General features: G+C 33.7%; 2 long non-coding RNA genes across 2 annotated transcripts in view; one reads left to right on the top strand and one right to left on the bottom strand.

Annotated features, from left to right (window-relative positions):
* The window catches only part of LOC135216699 (uncharacterized), a 36,189-nt gene extending 18,483 nt beyond the window's left edge, over positions 1-17,706 (bottom strand). Inside the window, exons 1-2 of the long non-coding RNA XR_010314892.1 lie at positions 17,594-17,706; positions 10,635-10,754 (exon numbers count right to left, since the gene is read on the bottom strand). This is a non-coding gene — a long non-coding RNA (uncharacterized LOC135216699). The remainder of the gene's footprint in view (positions 1-10,634; positions 10,755-17,593) is intronic.
* A 27-nt stretch (positions 17,707-17,733) lies between these two features.
* LOC135216698 (uncharacterized) overlaps positions 17,734-22,737 on the top strand; it is an 8,377-nt gene continuing 3,373 nt past the window's right edge. Inside the window, exons 1-2 of the long non-coding RNA XR_010314891.1 lie at positions 17,734-17,911; positions 21,502-21,619. This is a non-coding gene — a long non-coding RNA (uncharacterized LOC135216698). The remainder of the gene's footprint in view (positions 17,912-21,501; positions 21,620-22,737) is intronic.

Genomic DNA, 22,737 nt, shown 5'->3' with positions numbered 1-22,737 from the left:
TCCAGCGCCATGTAGCGACGACATCTTATCTCTGTTAGGTTAGAATAAATTTTTCACCAGCTTGGACTTACTTTAAAAGCTTTTACAGATACCATTACCTAAGTGATTGTACCTCATACACCGTTTTTCAACACTCAGGGGACATTATCAATTTTTTATTTTTACGTATGCCTCCGGCTTACGTTGCACCCCAATTACAATATAGTGTTTGGAGACTTTTAGGGGATACCCTACTGCTTATATGGTTGATCTTGTAATCTTTTCTAATACTTAGAAGTACATTCACATAAAGTAGAGCTAGTGCTACAGAGACAAAGACAAATAATCTCAGAGTAAAATATCTAAATGTGAGTTTTAAAACGAACATGTTTATCTAGGTTTTATGTGTCTTGTCAAGGTCTTAAAGGTAAGGTGTCGGCTATTCATAACTTTCCGGTACCTATTAACGTAAAGGGGGGATACAGCACTTTGGCGCTGTAGTGGTTATTACAATCGTATGTAAATATGTAAACTCTTCAATCATGACAGCTCCTTTAACAGATCTTACGAAGAAGGGCGTAGATTTATTATAGGTCTAAAAACATCAACGCGTTCGATATCTTAAAAGCGGAATAATGCAGCTTACCTAACTTAAAAATCCCTGATTTAAATAAGGAATTTTTTTTTTTTTTTTTTTTATTGCAACAGACGCCTCAGACAAGGGGTAAGAGGGATACTACTTCAGCAATATGATAAACAGTTCTTTCCTATAGCTTTTTATTCACGTAAACTAAAGCCCTCTGAAAGTAAATATGCAGTAATAAGCAAGGAAGGGCTAGGTATCTTTAACTCACTAGTACATTTTAAGTTCATAATCTATGGCTATCCTGATAAAAGTCCTTACTGAAACATGAGTCCTTTACCGAGTTTTTCAAAGGCTTTAATCACAGTCCAAAAGGAACTCGGTGACAAATGATCATTCAGGTCTTTGGAGCCAAGATAAGATATCTACCTGGGAAAGCAAATATCATAGCTGACGCAATTATCCCGCAATCCCGCACCATACAGCAAAGAACCATTAATTAGACTAAAAGATATAGAAACATCCGTGCCTATTGTTAAAACCGTATCTAAACAAGAAAATTCCTTAACCCAAGAGATCGCGACCATTGAATATCTGGGTTGGAGCGCAGAACTGTTACAACTGAACAAAGCAAGTGTCAACAGTGATAAGCAAAACAATAAACACCAAACAATAAAACACTTCGAACGGAAACAGGGTCAGCGGCTAAGCAAACCAATAAACACTTCGAGCAGAAACCCTAAGCAAAAATATATTTAAAGTATGTGTATCAGAATAATGTAATCAAATGTAATATTATATGTAGGACCGTGACGAGGAAAACCCGAAGAACACAGCAGATGACTAACGAACCAGGTAGTAGTAATAATCTCTTTCAATACCAATCGTCATAAACTGGTTGCATTCCGTCATCCAGGGTTCCCTACTATGTCACAGAAAGCCAAATCACTGTTTTACTGGCCTACAATGCTTACAGATATAAAAAAGCACATAACTAATTGTAACCCGTGTCATGAAAACAAGGGATACACTAAGACACCTGTCAGTTTAGGGGCCTATCCTGTCCCGCCAAATCAATCCTTGAAAGAATATACTTAGAATTATTAACAGAGTTACGAGTCTGACAGAGGGAATAAAAAACACTTCTTAGTGTTAATAGTTCCTTGACACGTTATATAGAAGTAATAGCACTAAAAAACAAACACGCAATTGAGTGCATTAGGAATATTTATGAGTGCTAAATCAGTAAACATGGAATTCACACTGATAATCTGACCTCGGGTGGTGTAAATCAATAATAATCTCCATAACACGTGGTGTGAATTCCTTTCCATTAAGAAAAACCAATAAATATCTTTTATCACCCAGAGTCAATCGGTTTGGTAGAAATAAACTGATAATTAAATAGGAAGTGTCAATGTCTTACGAGTTACAACTCGTGATATTGGATCCGAACTGGATTATAGCGGTTCTCGCGGTTTTAAATACCTTTATCATTTATATCTTGTATCTATAGAATTGATGCCGCAAGTAGCCTTATACGGTACGCCGCTAGAACACTTTTCCACATATTCAAGCCAACCATTAATTTATCAAAATATATATAAAAAAATATATAAATAAATAAATATGAAAAAAATAAAATAAATATGGATACAAGTGGAGTCAATATAATACACTTCGTAAGTAGTCGGAAGGGTTACAAATTATAATAAAAAAGGAATCACGATAAATCAATAAGCAAAACGTTAGGTTAATTTAAATATCCAAAAATATATATGCGTAAAGATTTGAACTCAAACTTAACGCTTTAGTAATGACAAATAAGCTAAAAGTTCAAACACATATCAAAACCTACTGACATATTGTCTGTCCCGGTGATTTATATTCGTAGTCAATGAAAAAAAAAAAAATAATAATAAATAAATAAATAAATAAAAAAATAAATAGAATAAAAGAGATTTTAAAGTCAGTAGTCTAAAGTGAAAATGTTATCTATGGAATAATCCTATATGAATCTTATACAGGGCTAATAATATATATAGAATTTGTATGGAAACCTTTTTCATATAGTTTGAATAAGGAATATTTAATTTCACATAATTACAATTATGCAGATTTCCAACATGAAACTAATATATTGTTCAATTTTGGTACTGTTTTTTTTTTTCAGACATTCTTTTCGTGTGGGTCGAGTATTAAAAGATAATAAATTTATCCTAAAGTCGTATTTATTACAGCAAGTAACGTAACTCTTAGCTGGCTGAGAGCAATCTCCTGCCAAGTGACGACGTCATCATTGCCGTATCAGTATTTGTTCCTTTTAACCTCAATAATCTGCTTACACAGGCTTCATCTCGCGCTTGCAAAAGCAGATTGACTGGAGAAAGGACTGCCTAGCCCGAACTTCTCATGGGCATGGCAGACGTTAGGTACAAGTGTCTATCGTGTGCGCAATGCAACTTTAGCTAAGGAGTTGCAATCATTTTAAAATTAATAACAAAAATAAGCAAATAGAATTTCTATAACAACAAAATGAATTAATTTTCTGAACCTCATAGACATTTAGAAAGTATCAAAGATATATATGTGAAATATTTACTTGCAACATTAGCCTATTACAATTCAAGTAAAAACATTCATGGGAAAATGTCACATTTTCTTGAAAAACCCAAAGTTTATTTAGAAATTAGTTACATAGTGGGTTTTTTTCGTTGCATCTCCTACCTATTAATAAAGTTTTTAAAATTAACCTCAGAGGATGCGCGCGAGAAAATTGAATATGAAACTTTTGTTAGGGGCACATAGGATCAGATTTTATCACAACTTAATTTCAGTTAGCATAGAGAAATACAGAATCATGATTAATCTTCTCTTTGACTCTTATGTTGCCTGGCAATCTTACAAATAGCTCCGTTTTCCACTTCTTTGTCTAGTAATTTACTACCAGTAATATCGAATTTTCTTTGGGATTTGTATTGATATCTGTTTATTTGTTATAATTATGGATATTTTTACAGTCATCATAGACCTGGATAGGTTCACTCATTGTTAATGCCATGGATAAAAAAGTTTGTACAGCGGACTCTTTTGAATTCCAAAATATCAGCGAATTCATGTGGGTTAAGTCTGGTCTAAATGGCTCTCTTCCCTCCCCTGTATTTGGATGTCGTCTGAATTTACTTTGCCCTTGTGACAAGTATAATTTCACTTGCAGGCTGATTAATGGAACCTGGTTACAGTATCCTGCAGTACGAGAGTTTCACATCGCAACTTCAAAAAATCGTTCGTTCGCAGCGGACGACTACAGTCGAGTAACAACCGCCTACAATGTGAAAGGAATTTCATGGACTTCTTCGACCGACACCGTATCTCGTCGTTAATCTCGTTTTAATGCGGAATGCTCTGGCGGCTGTCGGAATCGACTACGAATGGGACATACTTCCGACAATTACGACCCGAAGGATATTCAACTCTACTTTGCTGGCGAAGGACTCGTGCTGGGGATGTTTTTTTATTCATCGCGAACGTAATCGTGTAGCTTAGGATGCAGAGAATAAGTATGAGCGCAAAAATAGAACGTTGGACCCGCCCAGGCAAATTTTCCCCTTGTTTTAACCCTGTGAAATAGGCCGTTTCATTGGGCTATAGGTGGTTGTCTGGAACTGTGTAATGGACGAAAAGTTGTTCGAACGCTAGTTAAAAGTGAAGTAGTATAACCTCGGTCATGTATCCTATATATATAAAGTATCATGTATCCTATATATAAATGATCATAAATAACAGAATCGAAATATATTTTTTGCGTGTACGCACTAGGAATCTATATATAAATGATCATAAATAACAGAATCGAAATATATTTTTTGCGTGTACGCACTAGGAATCTATATATAAATGATCATAAATAACGGAATCGAAATATATCTTTGCGTGTACGCAATAGGAATCTATTTAAAGTGCACATATATTAATCATAATTATATGAATCCATATACATATGTATAAACAAATCAGGTAGCCTATAATCAATCTGTTACCTTTTATCTTACCAATATCTGCAGTTATATGAGTTAGTATATTGATTAATGTATCAGATATATAACATTTAGCATAAAAATCAACGAATCAATCAGCATAAACATTAATAATTTTTATCAATTCATATATGAAATTTTTTATCAGTTAAAATATGATTTTTATCATGTTAATCTTCATTCTATGCAATTATCAGAGTACATTAGTATTTTCTGTAGCATATGTATCTTAATGAGATGAAGTGAAAAAACTGTATCATTATATATCCTGTGATCACTATTATTTACCAATATCATTGTTTTATATTTTATAACTTGAATCAATTCATGTACACAATGAATTTTTATTTACTTATATATATATTCACATAGTGTCTGTATCACACTCCTATAAGTCAAATGCAAGTCAAGTTTGAGTAATATTCAGTAGCTGGTTTTGGTAGCTGACCGAGCTAATGTAAGTGTTTACATAATAAAAATATGGAATGTTAGTCCATATATATAAAAGATTGCTTGCAGGAATGTGATCAGACTAGAGACGCTAAAGATGACGTATACAATAAGTATGTAGGCTAAGATAACATGCCGTCACCTGTAGTCATTCAATTGTTTATAAACATTAGTCCAAGCTCCCTGCTTGAGACAACTACCCCGACCTATAATTCAAACGGCCTACGTGATCTGTAGCGTGTCTCATTTGATTGTGTGTTCGTATGTAACTATGTCATTTGTATGTATGTTCATATGTTCGAACTACTGTCTGTTCCTTCATAACTTGTAACAGAGATGGTAGACAGGGAGAACAGAGTTAGCTATCGTCATTAGAAGACCTGTACCTCTTTACCTAAGCTTTATCATGTAGAGGAATAGGATTAGCCATCATCATTGGCAGAAGCGATCAAGCTATCGTTATTAGAAGACTTGTACAATCATATCTGATCTTCAGCATGTAAAACTTCAGAAGAATACATATATTTTTATATTTCGTGTTTTCTACAAGAACCTCCTCACCATGAGTTTAACACATCGTCGTAATAACCAACAAGATAATACCGACTTCGTAAATGATCTACAAACCCCCAGACACTCCATTGAAGATGGAAGTGCAATACCAACCGACTTAGCGTAAGATTATCGCTAGTCTAACATTACCTCATAGGGCGCCTTATCATACAAGGCACAAGCCCTAATATATATACTCATGTACGTACCCCTTCAACAAGACAGAAATCGAGCGATAATTAAGATTGACATGTTTTGATAACAACACGAAGACTGCCAGCTCCCTTAATCTAGAGATGATGAAAAGTAACTGAAACAATTCTAGCTTCGAACGGACAAAGATAATCTCTCTCTCTTTATACTACGTTATATATTCTTTTTAAATTATGTTATGCGAAATCTGAACACACATTTTATCATCAGATGATGAAACAGGAAAGTGAACTAAGAAGCTTAAAGCAATTTAACCTAGTATTATATATGTTTTTTAAATAATATACAAAAATCATTTCATCCACATTAAATGTAGCTACATTTAACGTAAATGGACTTGATACTTGGAATAAGCAAATTAAAATAATAAACTTTATGTTCTTTATAAACTAGATATAACTTTTTTTTTCAAGAGCACAATATAAAAGAGGAAGGGAAACTGGAATATGTTGAAAAATACTGCAAAGTTTCGATTAATTATACACAAATGCTTAAGGGTGGAATAGCTCTCCTTTCAAATAAAATATCTACTGTGGAAATTTTGAATTTTGAAAACGATATTGATGGTTATGTTATGAGTGTTAATTGTCGTTATTCAAACGTCACTATTCAATTATTGAGTGTGTAGCTCCTGCTGGGAATAGTAAGAGAAAAGAAAGGGAGAAATTATTTAATACAGATATTTTATATTTCTTAAGGAACAATATAAGCAATATCATAATGGGTGGTGACTGGAATTCTATCACCTGTATGAGAGATTGTTCAAATTCAGATAGTGAACTTCTATCAAAGTCATTAGTAAGCGTGAAAAGCAACTTGAAACTTATAGATGCTTGGGTTTCATGTCACCACCAGGTGGAGTATACTTAGGGAGAATTATGGCTCAAGGCTGGATAGGTTTTATTTAAAAAATTTACATAACCTTGTGCCAAATATTCAAAATATTCCTGTTAGCTGGACTGACCATTGTATTAGAGTATTAGCCTTGAAATTAGAAAATGTAGTGTCTCCAGGGAAAGGGTACTGGAAACTTAATAGTAATATTCTAGATAAAGATATTGTAAGAGACAATTTTCTTAAGACCTGGAATAATATTAAGGGGAGCAAAGACAGAGTTGGAAATATTTTGTGTTGGTGGGAATATGCAAAACCCCGGCTGAAATCTTTCTTTATCACATGTTCTAAGCAAATTAACCAAGCAAAATATGGCTTATTGAATTTACTGGAGTAACAGTTGAAAGAAGAAATAGGAAAAGGTGTATTAAATAAGGACAAGTTTTTGTTAGTGAACTTTTTGAAATTAAAAATAAATAGCATTCAAGATGAGATCTGTGAAGGGGTCAAAATTAGAGCAAAGGTGGATGATAAATTAAAGGGTGAACAAGTTTCAGCATAACCTGTTAGGGAAGGAGAAAGACTCTAAATCGTATGTAAATAAGATAAAGAGGGATGATGGCAGCGAAATAGTAAACCCTAAAGCTGTTACTTTAAATATAAGGGAACATTTTGAAAAGCTTTTCAAAAAAGAGAAATGCGATAAGTCTTATCAAGACTTGTTATTGAATTTAGTAGATAAAGTTATTGATAGGAATGAGAATGATATTTTAACCTTAGAAGTGACAGATTCTGAAGTATTGAAAGTATTGAGGGGGATGAAAGACGGTAAAAGTCCATGAATAGTTTTACAAAACGTTTTGGAAGGAAATAAAAAACAATTTTGTAAGCATAGTAAAGTTTATCCTTAGATGTAAGACCATCTCTAAAATGAATAAAGGAATAATAACGCTTACGCCGAAGGAAGGAGACTTAGGTTTTATTACAAACTGGAGGCCAATAACATTGTTAAACGTGGGTTTTAAGATAACAGCGAAAATAATAACTAATAGATTGAAGAATGTGTTACATTTAATTATTTCCCGCGAGCAGTTTAGTTATGCGGATGATAGGTCAATTATCAACTTGAATTCCATTATGAGAGATATTATGATTTATACAAATAATAATGATAAACAAGCTGCGTTTATAAATCTAGACTGGTCTAAAGCTTTTGATCGTGTGGATCATGACCTTTTATATGCTATATTGAGCAACTTTGGTTTTGACCCTAGTTTCATTCAGCTAATACAAATGTTATATACAGACGCTGAAAGTGTAGTAATATTTCTGATCCAATCCCATAAACAAATCGGTACGGCAAAGATGTCCATTATCCATGAATTTGTATATTATCTACCGGGAACCCTTTCACAGGATGATGAAAATGAAACTTGTAGAACATGTCATTGAATTTGCCAAATAATTTAAAGGTTTCTGTTCTAGGATATGCTGATGATTCGTTATCATAGTTAATAGCGATAAAGGAATATTAGAATGTTTTAATATAATCGCAGATTATGAAAAGGAAAGTGGTGCAAATCTGAACAGAAATAAAACTTCAATTTTAGGCATTGGGAAATGGAGAAATAAATCAGCATGACCAATAAATGGATGTCCTGTAAAATACTAGGTATTTATCATAGCAATAATTATCAAGACAGAGTTAATCTAAATTGGAGTAATTTAGAGAGTAAGATAAACAAAGTGATAGGTATATTTAGGAATAGGAAGCTGACAGTGTTTCAAAAATGTATTATAATTAATTGTAATATTTTAGCAAAAACGCGGTATGTGTCACATGTATGTATATACAGTTCCACAGGATTGTGCAAAATGAATACAGAGGAGTTTATTTAGATACCTATGGAGTGGAAGCTGTGAACCAATTGCAAGAAATACCGTATTTTTACCAAAGACAGAAGGTGGGCTAGGAATGATGAATATTCTACATAAATCGAAAGCCATTATGTTCAGAACTTTTAACAAGATTTCTATAAGTAAGTGTTATGGTTTTGAAATTATGTATTTCTATTGTAAAATAAAAGCTAGTGTTTTGATGGAAACTGAAAAAAAATTATAGACTACTATTTTTATCACATCATATTATAGTGAGATGGTTGATGTTTTATGGAAAGTATATCGTTTAAAGAATCTTCCTAAGGTGTCTGTTAAAGAAATATACTGGTTACTTATGAACTGTAAAGACTATAAACCAAAGGTAGAGTTAATGTACCCGCTCTTTAATTGATAAGAAGAGCAGAGATACAGTTTATAGATATGTTTATGAAATACTTTATACCAAAGATAGGCTGCATTGCTTATGATGAAAATCTCGAATGAAGATAAATGTCTCTTTTGTGGCTACATTGAAAATAAAGTGAACATATTTTATATTTGTCCCCCGTCAAAAAGCATTCTGATTTGATTAAAGTCAAAACTAAAAAGCTGTTGTAAAATTGAAACTGATAGTTTACTAAAGTGGATTTCAAGACACCATCGAAGAAAGACGAAAGCACAGCAATGGTGTGACTATCAGATTTTGTAGCAGGAGTGTGGTCTGGTCGATCTTTGGCTCTATTGACAGACGACCCAAACATGATTGCTTGTATAGGGAAAAAAATGTCAAAAACGAAGTTTATTTTGAGTAAAGTTTATGCAAATAAATTAGACAAGCTTTTTACCAAAGAATATTACTTAATGCTATTTAAAATATAGAGTAAAAAAATAAGTTACCATATAGGATATATGGCTTACATACTTTGTTATTTGTAAGGGTTGTAATTTAAAAAAGAACTATATTACGTCTTTCCCTACACTGGCCTTTGCCCAGCAAAAGTGGTTAAAAATCACAGTAGTCCACTTATTTATCATGAATTTTGCATATAGTATGTTGGAAACCTGATGATATATTTCAGCTATGATTTAAAAATGCTTGAATTTTAATGCTTTCTTTAGTCCATTTTCCCCCCCAAGAACAGGGACCCCCTGGGCCCCCAGTCTTCACTCTGTTTCTTTATTTATTTGCTTAGTCTATCCGTGACAAGCCCCTGTTAACATTATTAATATTTGTCCTCTAATGAAAGCAAATTGTGCACTTAATTGTACGAAAGCGAAACAATTTTATCCTGCCGTTTGCGTGTCAATAAGTTATAATTAGGCCTATATTCCCCAGGTCATTTAGGAAAAGAACTATCTTAATTTTGACTTATGCATGTTTAAGTTTGTTAAAGCGAGCATGGCCTTTAAAGCACACACCGAGAAAGAAGTTGATGGTTTAAGTAAGTAGAGGCACCTAATAGTAGGTGTTTTGGCTGTTGCCAGGAGGACTCGTTCGTTGGCCGTGCTATTATTTGTACATAATCTTTGTACAGTGATTATGGCGGGAACTGGGCTCATTACCAGTGAAGCTATATCATTGATTTCTTGTGGAGCGCATTGATCATTAATTGATCTGCGCTGTTGGTATGTTCACGAACAGTCTCGTATGTCGACGGTATTTTTCACTTAGTTGAAGTCAGGCGTTTTATTGAAAAGTTTATTGATACAAATTAATCGAACTGTCGTGATGGAGTTGACACAGTCATTCCGCGAATAATTCGACTAATTTTGTTTGACGGCTCAAATTGACTAAACAGATTTTGTTAATTTTATTCTCAATAGAGTTCCTCCGGTCATGTTTAGCCAAGAAAGAAAGGAAAACTATTCAATGTGCTATGTTCATTTCATTATTGTAAGACATTAATTTAGATTATTTTTTATTATTATTTTTTTTTTTTAGCTAAAGTACCTGACAGGTTGAATCTCACCTAGGATACCTACGTACAAGAAATAATATTTGCGGTAAAAATTCCAAGTCTTCCTGGCAAAATTAATTGACGGTTCTTATATCTTAGGACGTTACTGAATATAAAAAGTAGAGAAAGGATTAACTTGAACTTTACTACCTTAGCAAACAGGGCTCTGTCGTTTGTAATAGATGTTCCTTGACCGATGATCGCTATGAAGGTTCTCATCAGTGTAGCCAATATCGATATTGTTCTGTAACAGCTGAAGGACTGCATTTTCTGAAAGTAGACCACTAAAATTAAAACGAAATTTATTATATATCAGAATAATTAGAATGATCAGGTATTATTATTTATGTAGATATTAATTAAGAAAGCATAGGCTATTTGCTTTAGTTAAACTCGACTCAAGGAGGATAGGTTGCAGAAAGAAATTGTACTGTTGACTTATGATAGTTCAAAATATTATTTACCATTCTTATAGATAAATACTCAAATAATAAATAGATAAATTGCTCTACATGCTGTATGTGGTAAGTCTCTTAAGTTAAATAAAGGAGATAAACTTTATAAGGTTTTAATGTAACGTGCGCCTAGATTAAGTCTAATACATATTCGTCTCACATCAGAAGTTTATCATAGTAGAATAATCAGCTTTGGTTGATTTGATATGAAAAAGAGGGGGGGGGGGGTAAGAACCTGGATGGGGGTTATAAATATATAAACTCCATTCCATTCAAATTTGAAGAACTGTGACTGAGGTCACCATTTGTAGCCTGAGATGACGTACGTAGCACCCAACAAATTGACAGATGGTGCTATTGTTCATTTGCTTAAAACGTAACTTCAGAGAGGTCCCCAAATAACTAGTACACGTGAATTGTGTATATGCTTTTAAAGTTAGAATAAAAATTGCATCGTTAATTTGACATGGTCGAATTTTCCGGTGGTTAAAAATGGAAAGTGTTTTTTTTTTTTTATATGGCGTTATTTTTCCTCAATGACGGACAAAAAAAATCTGTCGAAAATTGGTCTCAGTGAAGTGTGTACTGGAGTAAATAGGAGCAAAATAGATAAACGAAGAATTAAGAGATAACACAGGAATAGTTAAATGGAAGGATCAGAACGAATGTGAGAATACGTATGTTTGTGTGTGTGTATGGCGTTCCTAAGTATATATAGAAGTTAAACTGAAAAGTTAATTTAGGATTTGCGAGAGAATTCTCGGCACAAAGCCTTCATGTCTGTTAAGTGTTGCAGTGCAATAGTTAATGTTTCAGTAATTTCCACCTGAGCTGAGGTTCAAAATAGGTTTTGAACACAATGTTTTGTGATTAAGTGCTTTTATTTAAAAAAAAACACAACTTCAATATTAGGCTTTGGACACTTCAAACACTTGTGTGAATAAAGACTACAGCGACTCGCTACTTGCCTGGTTGGATTTCAGTTTTAAGTTTGATGATTTTGAAAGTGATTGGATATTACGTATGCCATGGCAGTCATGTAATTTGGTATGTTTGATGGTTGGATGGTGGGTGATCAGTCAAACAGGCGAAACTTACTCGTGGCGGTTTGAGTATAAACAAATCAGTTCAGATCAGTTTCATGCTGGTCTTTTGTACATTAATCAGCAATGCATTGCTTAAAATTAATGCGTTTGGTTGGCTCCGTCACGAGCCTAGCCGTTTCTCATAGTTCCATTAGAGAAAAAATGTTTGGAATTGCTTCGAAGCGAGAGAGCTTTCCGACTTGCTGGTCACGCTATTGCATTAAGTGGCAAACCCTCCCATGATTGAAAGATTGACTTGCTTGCCTTATTCCTTTTGCGTGCTCAAAGCGCACTGTAGGCTTTACTTGAAGGTTCTTATCAGCGTGCCTTCGACCCCTTACTGTAACTGTTCATTCTCTCGTCCACCTTACTTTTCTCCGTCGGGTATCAATTGTTTCATAGCGCAACTGCTTTGAGGTTCTCCTCCTGTTACCCCTTTCAAACCTTTTACCGCCAGTTTCCATTTCAGCGCTGAATGGCCTCATAGGTCCCAGTGCTATATTCAGCTCGACCCATACCTTAAAAGCCTGCAACAGTATGAATCGACGTCTAGGTGCATTTGTAAACATTGCCTTATTCTGAGTCAAGATTTAAGTGCCGGACTAAGCAATGGCGCCTGTATGTATGTTTACAAACGTCAAAGGGGAATATACACGTTTATAGAACATTCGAGAATTTTATTACGGCAAAATTGTACCATATTGGTGAAACATTGCTGGGATTATTTCTTTTTTTTTTTTTTTTTTTTTTTTTTTTTTGCTAAAATTGAAAAAGGAAATAAAATACTGCGCGACAGATCTACAATATTTCACGAGTAGAGCAATGAACATTTAAGTACCATTTAAGCTAAAAAAAATTATTTTTTTGTTTTAATTAAAGTGGCTCCCTGACACGAAGGTTTTTAAGATGCCCGATGGGGGAGACCGGTTCCAAAATCACTTTGATTGGCTACGATTGATTAAATATTCTTAATGAATGTGTCTCAAATGGCTTTGATTGGCTACGATTGATTTAAATTCCATAAATAATGTATTGATTATCTTGATAGCACCATGGTCATTTGTCCTGAAGACATCATGGAATTAGTCTTGATAGCACCATGGTCATTTGCCAGGATATCACCATAGTCATTGACTTGATAACCTCACCGATTTTCTCTTGATAGTACCATGGCTTTTGTTTTGATAGCATCATGGAAAGTGTCCTGATAGCACCGTAGTCATTTGACATCATAACGCCATGGTCGTTTGACATGATAGCACTGTGGCTTTTGTCTTGATAGCAACATGGCCATCAAGTATGAAAACACCACGACTTTTATCTTGATAGCACAATGACAATGGTCAATTGCCATGATAGCATCAATGATCAATAGCCATAATAGGGCCATGCCTTTTGTGATGATAGCACCATGGTTTTTGTCCCGACAGCAAGATAATCATTGTCATGGTAAAAACTTATTTCTTTAATTGATAGCACTATTGCTTTTGCTTAGACAGCTCCAGGATTGTGGATGGAGGCACCAAATTAATAATCAAAGCTTACGAGATATAAACCTTTAAGTTTTTAAGGTTTTAAGAATGAAGACCAAAATAAACCAAACATATAAACCACTAAGGTGAAGGTATCTGGTTTATTTCCATCCATCCGTCTGGGTTTAAAATAAATGTCACGTATATCTTTTGACGTAACCGAACTTAAGATTGTATGTAAATAATACTTTATAACGTGTGTCTGTCTGTGTGTGTGCCTGTATTACAAATGATGGTGATACATATAATGGACGCTTCATATTACAGGATGGCAAATTACAGAATGACCCGACAATTACAGTTTCTCTCGCCTGCTGTCTATACTTTTTTTTTTTTTTTTTTTTTTTATAAAATCGATGATACATGCGTCAGACGGTATCTGCTGTGGTATTTGTTATGGAATTAAACGTTTCTCATGTTGAAGTTTTTTATTAACTGTAATTTATACTAGTATAGACAAGCAGTTTTTTTTTTTTTTTTTTTTTTTTTTACCATGATTGATTTATTTTTCGTAATTGGGTTTTTCTGTTGTGGTCGACTGTTGGCATACCAGAGTGAATTGTCGCTCTATCGCGCGTATATTTTTTCCTGCTAGAATCATCAGGATAAGAATAGAATTGTGTCTGAATTGATATGTCTTCCTTGTCTGATTTTAATTTTCTTTTTTGACTTCCCTGCCATTTTAACAAGATTCGTTATGCCTGGGATTCTGGTAGCATTTACTTAATAATAGGCATCAAAGAACGCCTGCGAGTGAGCGCAAACTTCTTAGGCTAGAGGACTGCAAATTAGCATATCGATCATCCACCCTCCAGTCATCAAACATACCAAATTGCAGCCCTCTAGCCTCGAAAGTTTTTATTTTATGTAAGGTTAACGTCAGCCGTCGTGTGTCTGGCAACACCATAAGACAAGCTACCACCCGCTGTCCTGTGGCTGAAAGGTTCAAGGTCCGTAACTCATACAGCATTATATGCTGCACAGAAAACTTGACTGCGTTGAAGAAACAGGTTAAGGCGTTTTGCATTTATCTGAAAAATTATTACTGGAAAAGAAGCAATAAGTCATCAAAATAATACACAGAAAACCAAAGAAATTGTTCAGTGTTCAGTAATAACACTAGAAGCGTGAAGAACAGTGAACTTATTCAAGAACAGTGTTCTCTAATGTTTCCACCAAGCGAAGTTTATGTTCTGCATTAAGCCCCAAATTCTATATTCAATTCGGTTAAATTCAGTTTAAAGCAAAGAAAATAAGCTAAATTGAAATCTTTACTGACAGTAACGACATAAAATTACTTAAATTACTTGCGTCTTATGCTTTTTGGGGAGGTGGCAGCAAGTAATGAGGTTCTCACGAAATAATTGCACGCATGAGCACGGAATTAGCTCTGACTGTCACGTAGTTTAATGTTAACATTGTTAGTATAATATTAATGGACGTATTTCACCAGAACATAACGAAGGCATAGTGAATTATTGGAATGAGAAAGTTGAATCATTAAGAAAGTTGTAATTGATGAAAGTTAACACATAACCAAGTGGATAGTTCAAGCAAAAACACTTGGTGGTTGTTGTATTCATCTGCTGAACATCCCAGCAAGTGGGTACTGTACCACCAGTGCACCTCACGTAGAATACTGTAGGCTTTACTTAAGGTCCTTTGCAACTGCTTAACTGCTTTGAGGTTTTCCTCCTGTTACGCCTTCCAAAGCTTTTTAACTGTCAGTTTCCCTCTCAGCGCTGAATGACCTCATAGGTCCCAGCTCATGAGCTAGGCCTTTGGGTCAAATTCTATATTTCAGAACATGCATTTTATGCTGATGTTATCCGTTTGTGGTATAACAAAATATGACAAAAAATAACGATTAACAAACGTTGCCGGAACTAAAATCATTGGTTATTTGTTAAACATGCAAATTAAAATTAAAAAAAAAAATTTCGATAAAATCTCCAATTTTACTTTTGCAAACTTTTTTCTTAAAATCAGTCATAATTACTCTGGAATTGGAAATAGCGTAATCAGGGCGTTTCATCTCAAGATTTCTGTACTATTTAATTCCTTATGAATTTTTAATATTTGTTTTTTATCGAGTCATACTGTTTCATCTCATATTCCTTTTATATCGAGCTTAAAAAATTATTTTTGTTAATTTTTCTTTTTAAAAATTCGTTTCTGGTTTTTTGCCTTCAAATGGTAATTTTTGTAAATTTTCTCTAAAAAGTTATTTTTTTATTATAAAATTAATTTCTGTTCTTTCTCCTTTGCATTTTTGAACATTTTTCCTTTAAAAATTCATTTTTGCTAGTATTTTTTATTTTTTTCAATTTTCTTAAAAAAATTAATTTCCTTTACAAATTCATTTGATGTTAATGTTTCTTTAAAGATTAATTATCGCTCATTTTCCTTCAAAAATTCATCTTCCCTATTTTTCTCTTTAAAAACAAATGTATAATTCAGCCTAAAACAGTTAACAATTATCAGTCAATTTACCCTATGATGTAAATTATTAAAAAGCATTTTTGCTTACTCTGGGAGTAAGCCTACAAACTACTTTGTTGTTTCCGTTCTGTTGGGGGCGGGGTGGGGGGGGGGGGGTTTAAGAAAGCCCTATGGAAGAGCTCTTTTACGAAAATGTCTTTCTGGTACCAAAAAAAATGTTTCTAGACAAAAATGTAATTCTAGTACCAAAATGTATTTCTAGGATGAACATAAATTTCTAGGATGAAAATGTATTTCTAAGATGAACATATATTGCTAGTGCAAATAAATATATATTTCGAGTACAAAATGTATTTCTATGATGAACAACATATATTTCTCGTACAAAAATGTCTTTCTAGTAGGAAAATGTATTTCTAGTTCGAATATATTTCTAGTGCAAGAATGTATTTCTAGTACAAAAATATACTTCTAGTACAAATATGTATTTCAAGGATGAACATATATTTCTAGTACTAATATATATTTCTAGTATGAATATATATATATATATATATATATATATATATATATATATATATATATCTAGTATGAAAATATATTTCTAATACAAAAATGTATTTCTAGTACGAAAATAAATAACTTCTACGAAAATATATTTCTAGTACGAAAATAAATAACTAATATGAAAATATATTTCTAGTACTAAAACATATTCCTACTTTCTGCTCTGAATGTCCGTCAAATATTTACATATCTTTCAAGTACTTTAAAATACAATGCTAGATTTGGGTTTCGATATTAGCAGAGAATAGTCTACGTTTGCAGTTTTTTATTTATTTATCTTTTTCTTCTGAGTCTAATTGATTCTCTACTCTTCTTTGAGAATCCTAATATCGAAGACACGGATGGAATTTGGTGGTCGAAGAGCACATCACGTCCTAATTCTGAATAAAAGGCGTGATCCCACCTCCAGCTGACTGGGGACACGTGCAAGATTTTCCACTGACGCATAAGTTGCAGACGTTATATTCCTAACTTAACATGGAGTGGTCTTCGTAATGAATACTCATAATTAGTACTACTCATACTAACTAAAAAGGACACAAATTAAACACGTTCATTTGTTCTATGTCATAAGTGAAAACACAAAATAATCGAACAGAAATATAGCCTCTAAATTCACTTACGTCAGATAAATTAAAACGTGCTAAAATCTATGGACAGATAGTCTGTTGTTTCAGCAACGAAAATTGAAAGAATACGATATATTTTATTAGAAATTATTTTTCTGTATTGTTTAATGTGCACATTATTCATTTTTGTTTACATTTTCATTCTTATAAATATTTCATAAATATCCTATCCTAGATTCCTGTATCTGTAACTAACCCTCCAAACAACAACAAAAACAAAGTAGTTTGTAGGCTTACTCCTCGAGTAAGCGAAAATGTACATAGGTTGCGACTGTGGGCAAAATACGAAAAGACAATAAATAAAATGTGGCGTGCAAGACTAAGCCAGTTGCAATGGTTATGAATACCCTTTGATAAAATGAAGGTCTTTGAATTATGTTGTCAGCATTAAATACTCACGACTTGAAGTAATAAAACAATCTGTGTGGTGTTGAATCCAGAGACAAGCAGACGATTCCACGTTATTATGACCACTCAGCACCGTCGCTAATAAATGAATGGACTGATTCACGGGATCCTGGGTTCCTGGGACCGGTAGACCCAAGGCGGCAGGCACATGCGCAACGTCGCGATTTGCCGCGAATCATAATTTTTTTCCTTTGAGAAAAGAATAATGGATACAACTGTCGTTCAGATATAGTATATTACTTTAATTTACGGTGTTTTAAAAGTGTATTATGGTCTCATTGACGGGTATAGTTATTAGTCTCATTGTCGGTAAGTACTACTTATTGTTGATGCATTTTTATCGGTCTAACGATATCCTCTCAGTGTTGCACGTATATATAGCGTGCTGTCACTGAGCCTTTCAATGTTTACGTACCTAAATTAGCGGGTTAGAATGAAATGGCTTTGTTTAAAAGTTCTCTCATTACATATTTCCTTTGGTGGCTTTTAGCAAGCTTGTAGTTTATCTAGAAACCTTGTGACGCTTGTGCAAGTGACATCTATTCTATAGAGTTATATACGTATGTGGAGGCCAACTCTCCATTTTTGTCAATCACGTGCTCATTTCCTTGTATTGGGCTGCGTAGCTATACCCTTATGTACTACCCTGTAAAGAGGCTAGGTGTATGCAATAACGAAGTGTTTACAGCGTCCTTTGACTCTTAGTTGCATCCGCTATTCCAACTTTCTTCAATCTTGTTGTCCAGCTACTGCTTCATAGTCTAGTATAAGTCTAGCTGTAGGGTTTTATCCCAGTTCCAACTAAAGGTCTTAGTACTACTTCTCATTTGATTTCTGGACCACTTAGCCGTACTATCCCACCACTCTAATCGCCTCTCTTCACTGCCTTACACGCTCAGTGACTAAAAGTCGCCCAGATAGTACCACAAGTTTGTCAGTCGTTGTAAGTCGCTGTTGAAAAATAAAGGTTTGAAAAGCGGAACCTTGTTGTCATGAGCTCTCAGACTCCTACTAGTAATTCTACAGCAAAAAATCAATAATTATCAAGGCCAACAGAAGTTTGGACTTCGTCACTGGTTGAAATGTGTACTTCCGTGAAAGCACCATCCAAAATATATATGACTGGTAGAAATGTTACAACAGAATTCCATCTAATAAAAGGATCCCATAAAAACGCCAAAATAAAGAGAGAAAATATTATGCTTCAGAGACTGCTGTCTCTCTCTTCAGGTAGTCTCCGAAATATAGTACTTACTTCTATATTTTGGCGTTTCTATGGGCTCCTTTAATTTTGTATATATATATATATATATATATATATATATATATATATAATCCCTATCTGTCACTTCCTTGTCCTCTCAGTTTCTCACGTATGTCAGTCAGTCTGCTAAGTAAAGGACGTTGAGTCGAAAGATCTTGAAGCTACTCCAGTGTTTCACTTTCCTTCGTGGCTTATACCTTTATTTTTGCATTTATCACGTTCCAAACTTTCGTGATTCAGTTATACCTACATATATACTGGCATAACCAGGACATGACGGCATTAACGGTTAAGTCACGGAAGCTAATGATTTTATACGATTTCGCCTTCACAAGAATAGCTACCTCATATTGGGAGTAAAGTAATGCCTGCTCACTGTAATTGTAAATTTATTTGTATATACTGTGATTATGTTTTTATATTTATTTATATTTCATTATATATATTGTAACTTGAGTATTTTTATATTCATGAATGTTTTGCATTGTTTACGTATTGAAACAGTACTTTTTATGCAAATGAGCTTTAAGAAAGCTTTTTGTAGTATATAAATTTAAATATGTCTTCATGGTATTTAAGCAAACCTTGTTACTGTATATAAAAAGTGTACAGTGAATGCAATTTATAAAAGAAAATTTTGTTCTCTATAGTGAAATATCCCTGTGGTACTTTCTGGGTCAAAGTTTCTATAGTTCCAGTAAATATTGCAATTCTCCTGTGAGTGGATGTAACAAATATTTTCTTTTCTTTATGACTAAAGGCATGTCAGAGTTTCAGATATATAAAGCTGATGATATAACTAAGCAATTTAAACTCTCCTTAAGTTTATGGCAGAATTATTAAAGATTGAACAATAGTACTAAGTAGGAATAATGTTCCATTTGTTGTCAATACAATTACTGCAACCACCCTTATTGTACGTACCTCATGTTCCCTTTCTTCTGTCTTACTTTCCACCTTCTCCTAACAATTGTTTCAATCTTTTCAGCACTGAATGACCTCATAGGTCCCAGTGCTTAGATATGGGCTAAATTTTATATTGCAATAACAGTTTAGCTTTTGGGGTTTTAGATGTTGTTGACTAAAATCCCGTAAGTCACAGAATAATTAAACAGGATAAAAATATCTAGTGCCCAAAGTTAAAACAAAGCTTATCATAAAGTTCATTGAGGTAAGTATATTTCAGCCATTGATGATGAAAAGTAATTTAGTTAAGGTTCCATTGAACACCTTGCATTTGTGAACCCCTAACCAGGCAGCAGAAACACAAAAGGCGTCCGTATATACAAGCACCAACTTCCCTGCATCAGGTGATGGTAGGTAGCTAGCAACAAATTGTTAGACATATTTTCACTCAATCATTCGATCTATCGTATCTGCCAACTTAGAACGAGCCATGGAACCATAATATGAATACATCCATATCAGTACTACTGATACAACTTAGTTTACACAAGTATTTATACCGAAAAGGTAAGCAGCAATTTTGAGTATATTGTATTTTATTGTCCAGCATTTAATGATGTTGGGAAGAGATTTTTATAATACCAGAGCCATATCAAAAAGGTAGCTCACATCTTACTGATAACATCCGTCTAGAGAGCAAGTTGAAAGTAGGAAGGAAGTTATAAAATATATATATATTATATATATATATATATATATATATATATATTATATTATATATAGATATATATATATATATATATATAGTACTGTAGAGACATATAAATCCTTAAAACAATCTTAACCGTAGACAAAGTAAGACACACAAAAGAGCCGTTTCAAAAATGAACCTCTTGATTACTACTACTGTAACTCGTGCACACTTACATTAACTTTGACCAATTTTGGTTACTACTTGTGTAAGTTCAGTTTAAATAATAAGTACATGGCTGCCTATTTTAACCTCATATTTACTAATTGATTAACGAAATCAATTAGTAAAAGACTAAAAGGGAGTAAGGAGCCCGGCAGTAATTTAATAAACCAATAAACCAGGTCATCACGTTTTGGATTTGAAAATGTCATTTGAATGAGGATCCTTATTCATGGAGGCTAGGAAGTGTGAACAAGTGAAACCTCCTACACCAGGGCACAGCCTCTGAGGTTTCCTGGATTTAGAGGAAGAGCTATCAAAAGGGTTAAGGGAATCCATGATTATTCAAAACAGAAAGAAACGCAGTCAAACAAAGAACTGGCTTTAGGGAGGAGAGAACGAACAAGACGTCCTCACTCAAAGTTGGTAAGAAGAAAACTGAGACGTCAAAGGGACCCAGCTTGGGTCAATAACTGTTCCACCTGACTCGTGACAGAGGACAAATGCCGCCAGTGCCTTGCATATACAATTCTATTGAATTTTTTACTGGTTTCCAGCTGGTGTTAGATGATTTATCGTAATGTTAAGACCCCAGGTTTGTTAGTTATTAAAAATACAAATGATTTTTAAAATTTGTCATACTGTTTTGAACTATCAAGAGTCCTTTCTCAGTCTATTTGAAAGATTGCATAGGTAAACCAATAGTTGTGTTTGATGGTGGCTGTAGATTTTGAGTTTTTATATCATTTGTAACCATTTGTTTAATATGAAGTACATCTCTGGTACAAACTAATGTATTCCTTCGCTGTTTTGCAGGGTCTGTAGTGAAGAATGGCTGGGAAATATGCAACTGCATCCTATGAGAGATATTTGAGGAGAGTTATGAGTCTGTGGGATAGTGTGCCTATAGATGTCATTCACCCACTAATATTAAGTAAGTCTTGTTCCCATTTTATCTCTAGTTATTAATATACTGTGATGCTAGTAAACAGAAATTATAGCATATAAACATGAGAGCGGAAATTGGGTTTTATAGAAATTACATTTAGCAAACCTGGATTTTGTTCAGTGCTACAGAGGGAGTTAGAGATGTAGTACCTAACATTTGCTCTTATATGCTTGATGATCCAGGGTATTGAAAATACATTAATGTACCTTAATACCTACCAGTAGGATTATTTATTGTATTTTTCCTAATATTCTCCATGGTTTAAATATTCTTGCTTTGTGTTCTTATGTTGTTGCATAATTGTAAACTGAAAAATTTAAAATTACTGTAATTTCTTTAAAATACTCTGATTGATGAGCAGTTGAACGTACTATTCAGAATTGACAAACTGCTTTAGAATTTATTGTGCTGGCTATTTGTGAAATGGGTGAGATTCTGTCTTTATGGGAGGCCCCTTGTCTACATTCTGGTTTTGCTTTTTCCCATTAGAGACTAAGGTTTACTCTTGCGTTAAGATGTTTTATGTGCATTTTACTTCATCCTCTAGTCCAAGTTTTCATTGAAAGACTTATTTTAATTTTTTTATTTTCTTTTTTGTGATTCAGCTGTGGAAGCTACTTTTCAAATAATTTCTATTAGTACATCACACTGAATCAGTAGTGCATCAGTTGAATGTATTTGTTCTTCTGAATTAACGTACATTATTCTAGTTCAGTTCAAGGACTATGGCCATCATGGGAAACTGCTACCCAGGACAACTACCACCCAAGACAGTCACTTTACATATCGAAGGAGTTTTTCCGGAGTTTGATATTTGTCGCTTTAGAAAATATTAGTAGCAGAAATCCATGCTAGAAACTGTCATTGTGTAAATATTAGGAATGACCATCTCTGTTAAGTGGTTTGGAGTGAGATGCAGGGCATTGACAACTTGCTTGTATCTACTTATTGATCACGTAATACGGGTAATAAATGGTAAAATTACAAGTGTCCCTTCAGATTTGTGATGATTGTTTGGGAAGTTTCTTGAGTATTTGCAGCTTTCTGCTTAATTTCATTTTAAATATTTCTGTCAGTATAAAATCATGAAACATCATTTGTTT

This window comes from Macrobrachium nipponense, chromosome 6 (genome assembly GCF_015104395.2).
Source record: "Macrobrachium nipponense isolate FS-2020 chromosome 6, ASM1510439v2, whole genome shotgun sequence".
Lineage (NCBI taxonomy): Eukaryota > Metazoa > Arthropoda > Malacostraca > Decapoda > Palaemonidae > Macrobrachium > Macrobrachium nipponense.
Note: the sequence above shows the minus strand (reverse complement) of the source record. Positions and strands in the feature narration are given on the sequence as shown.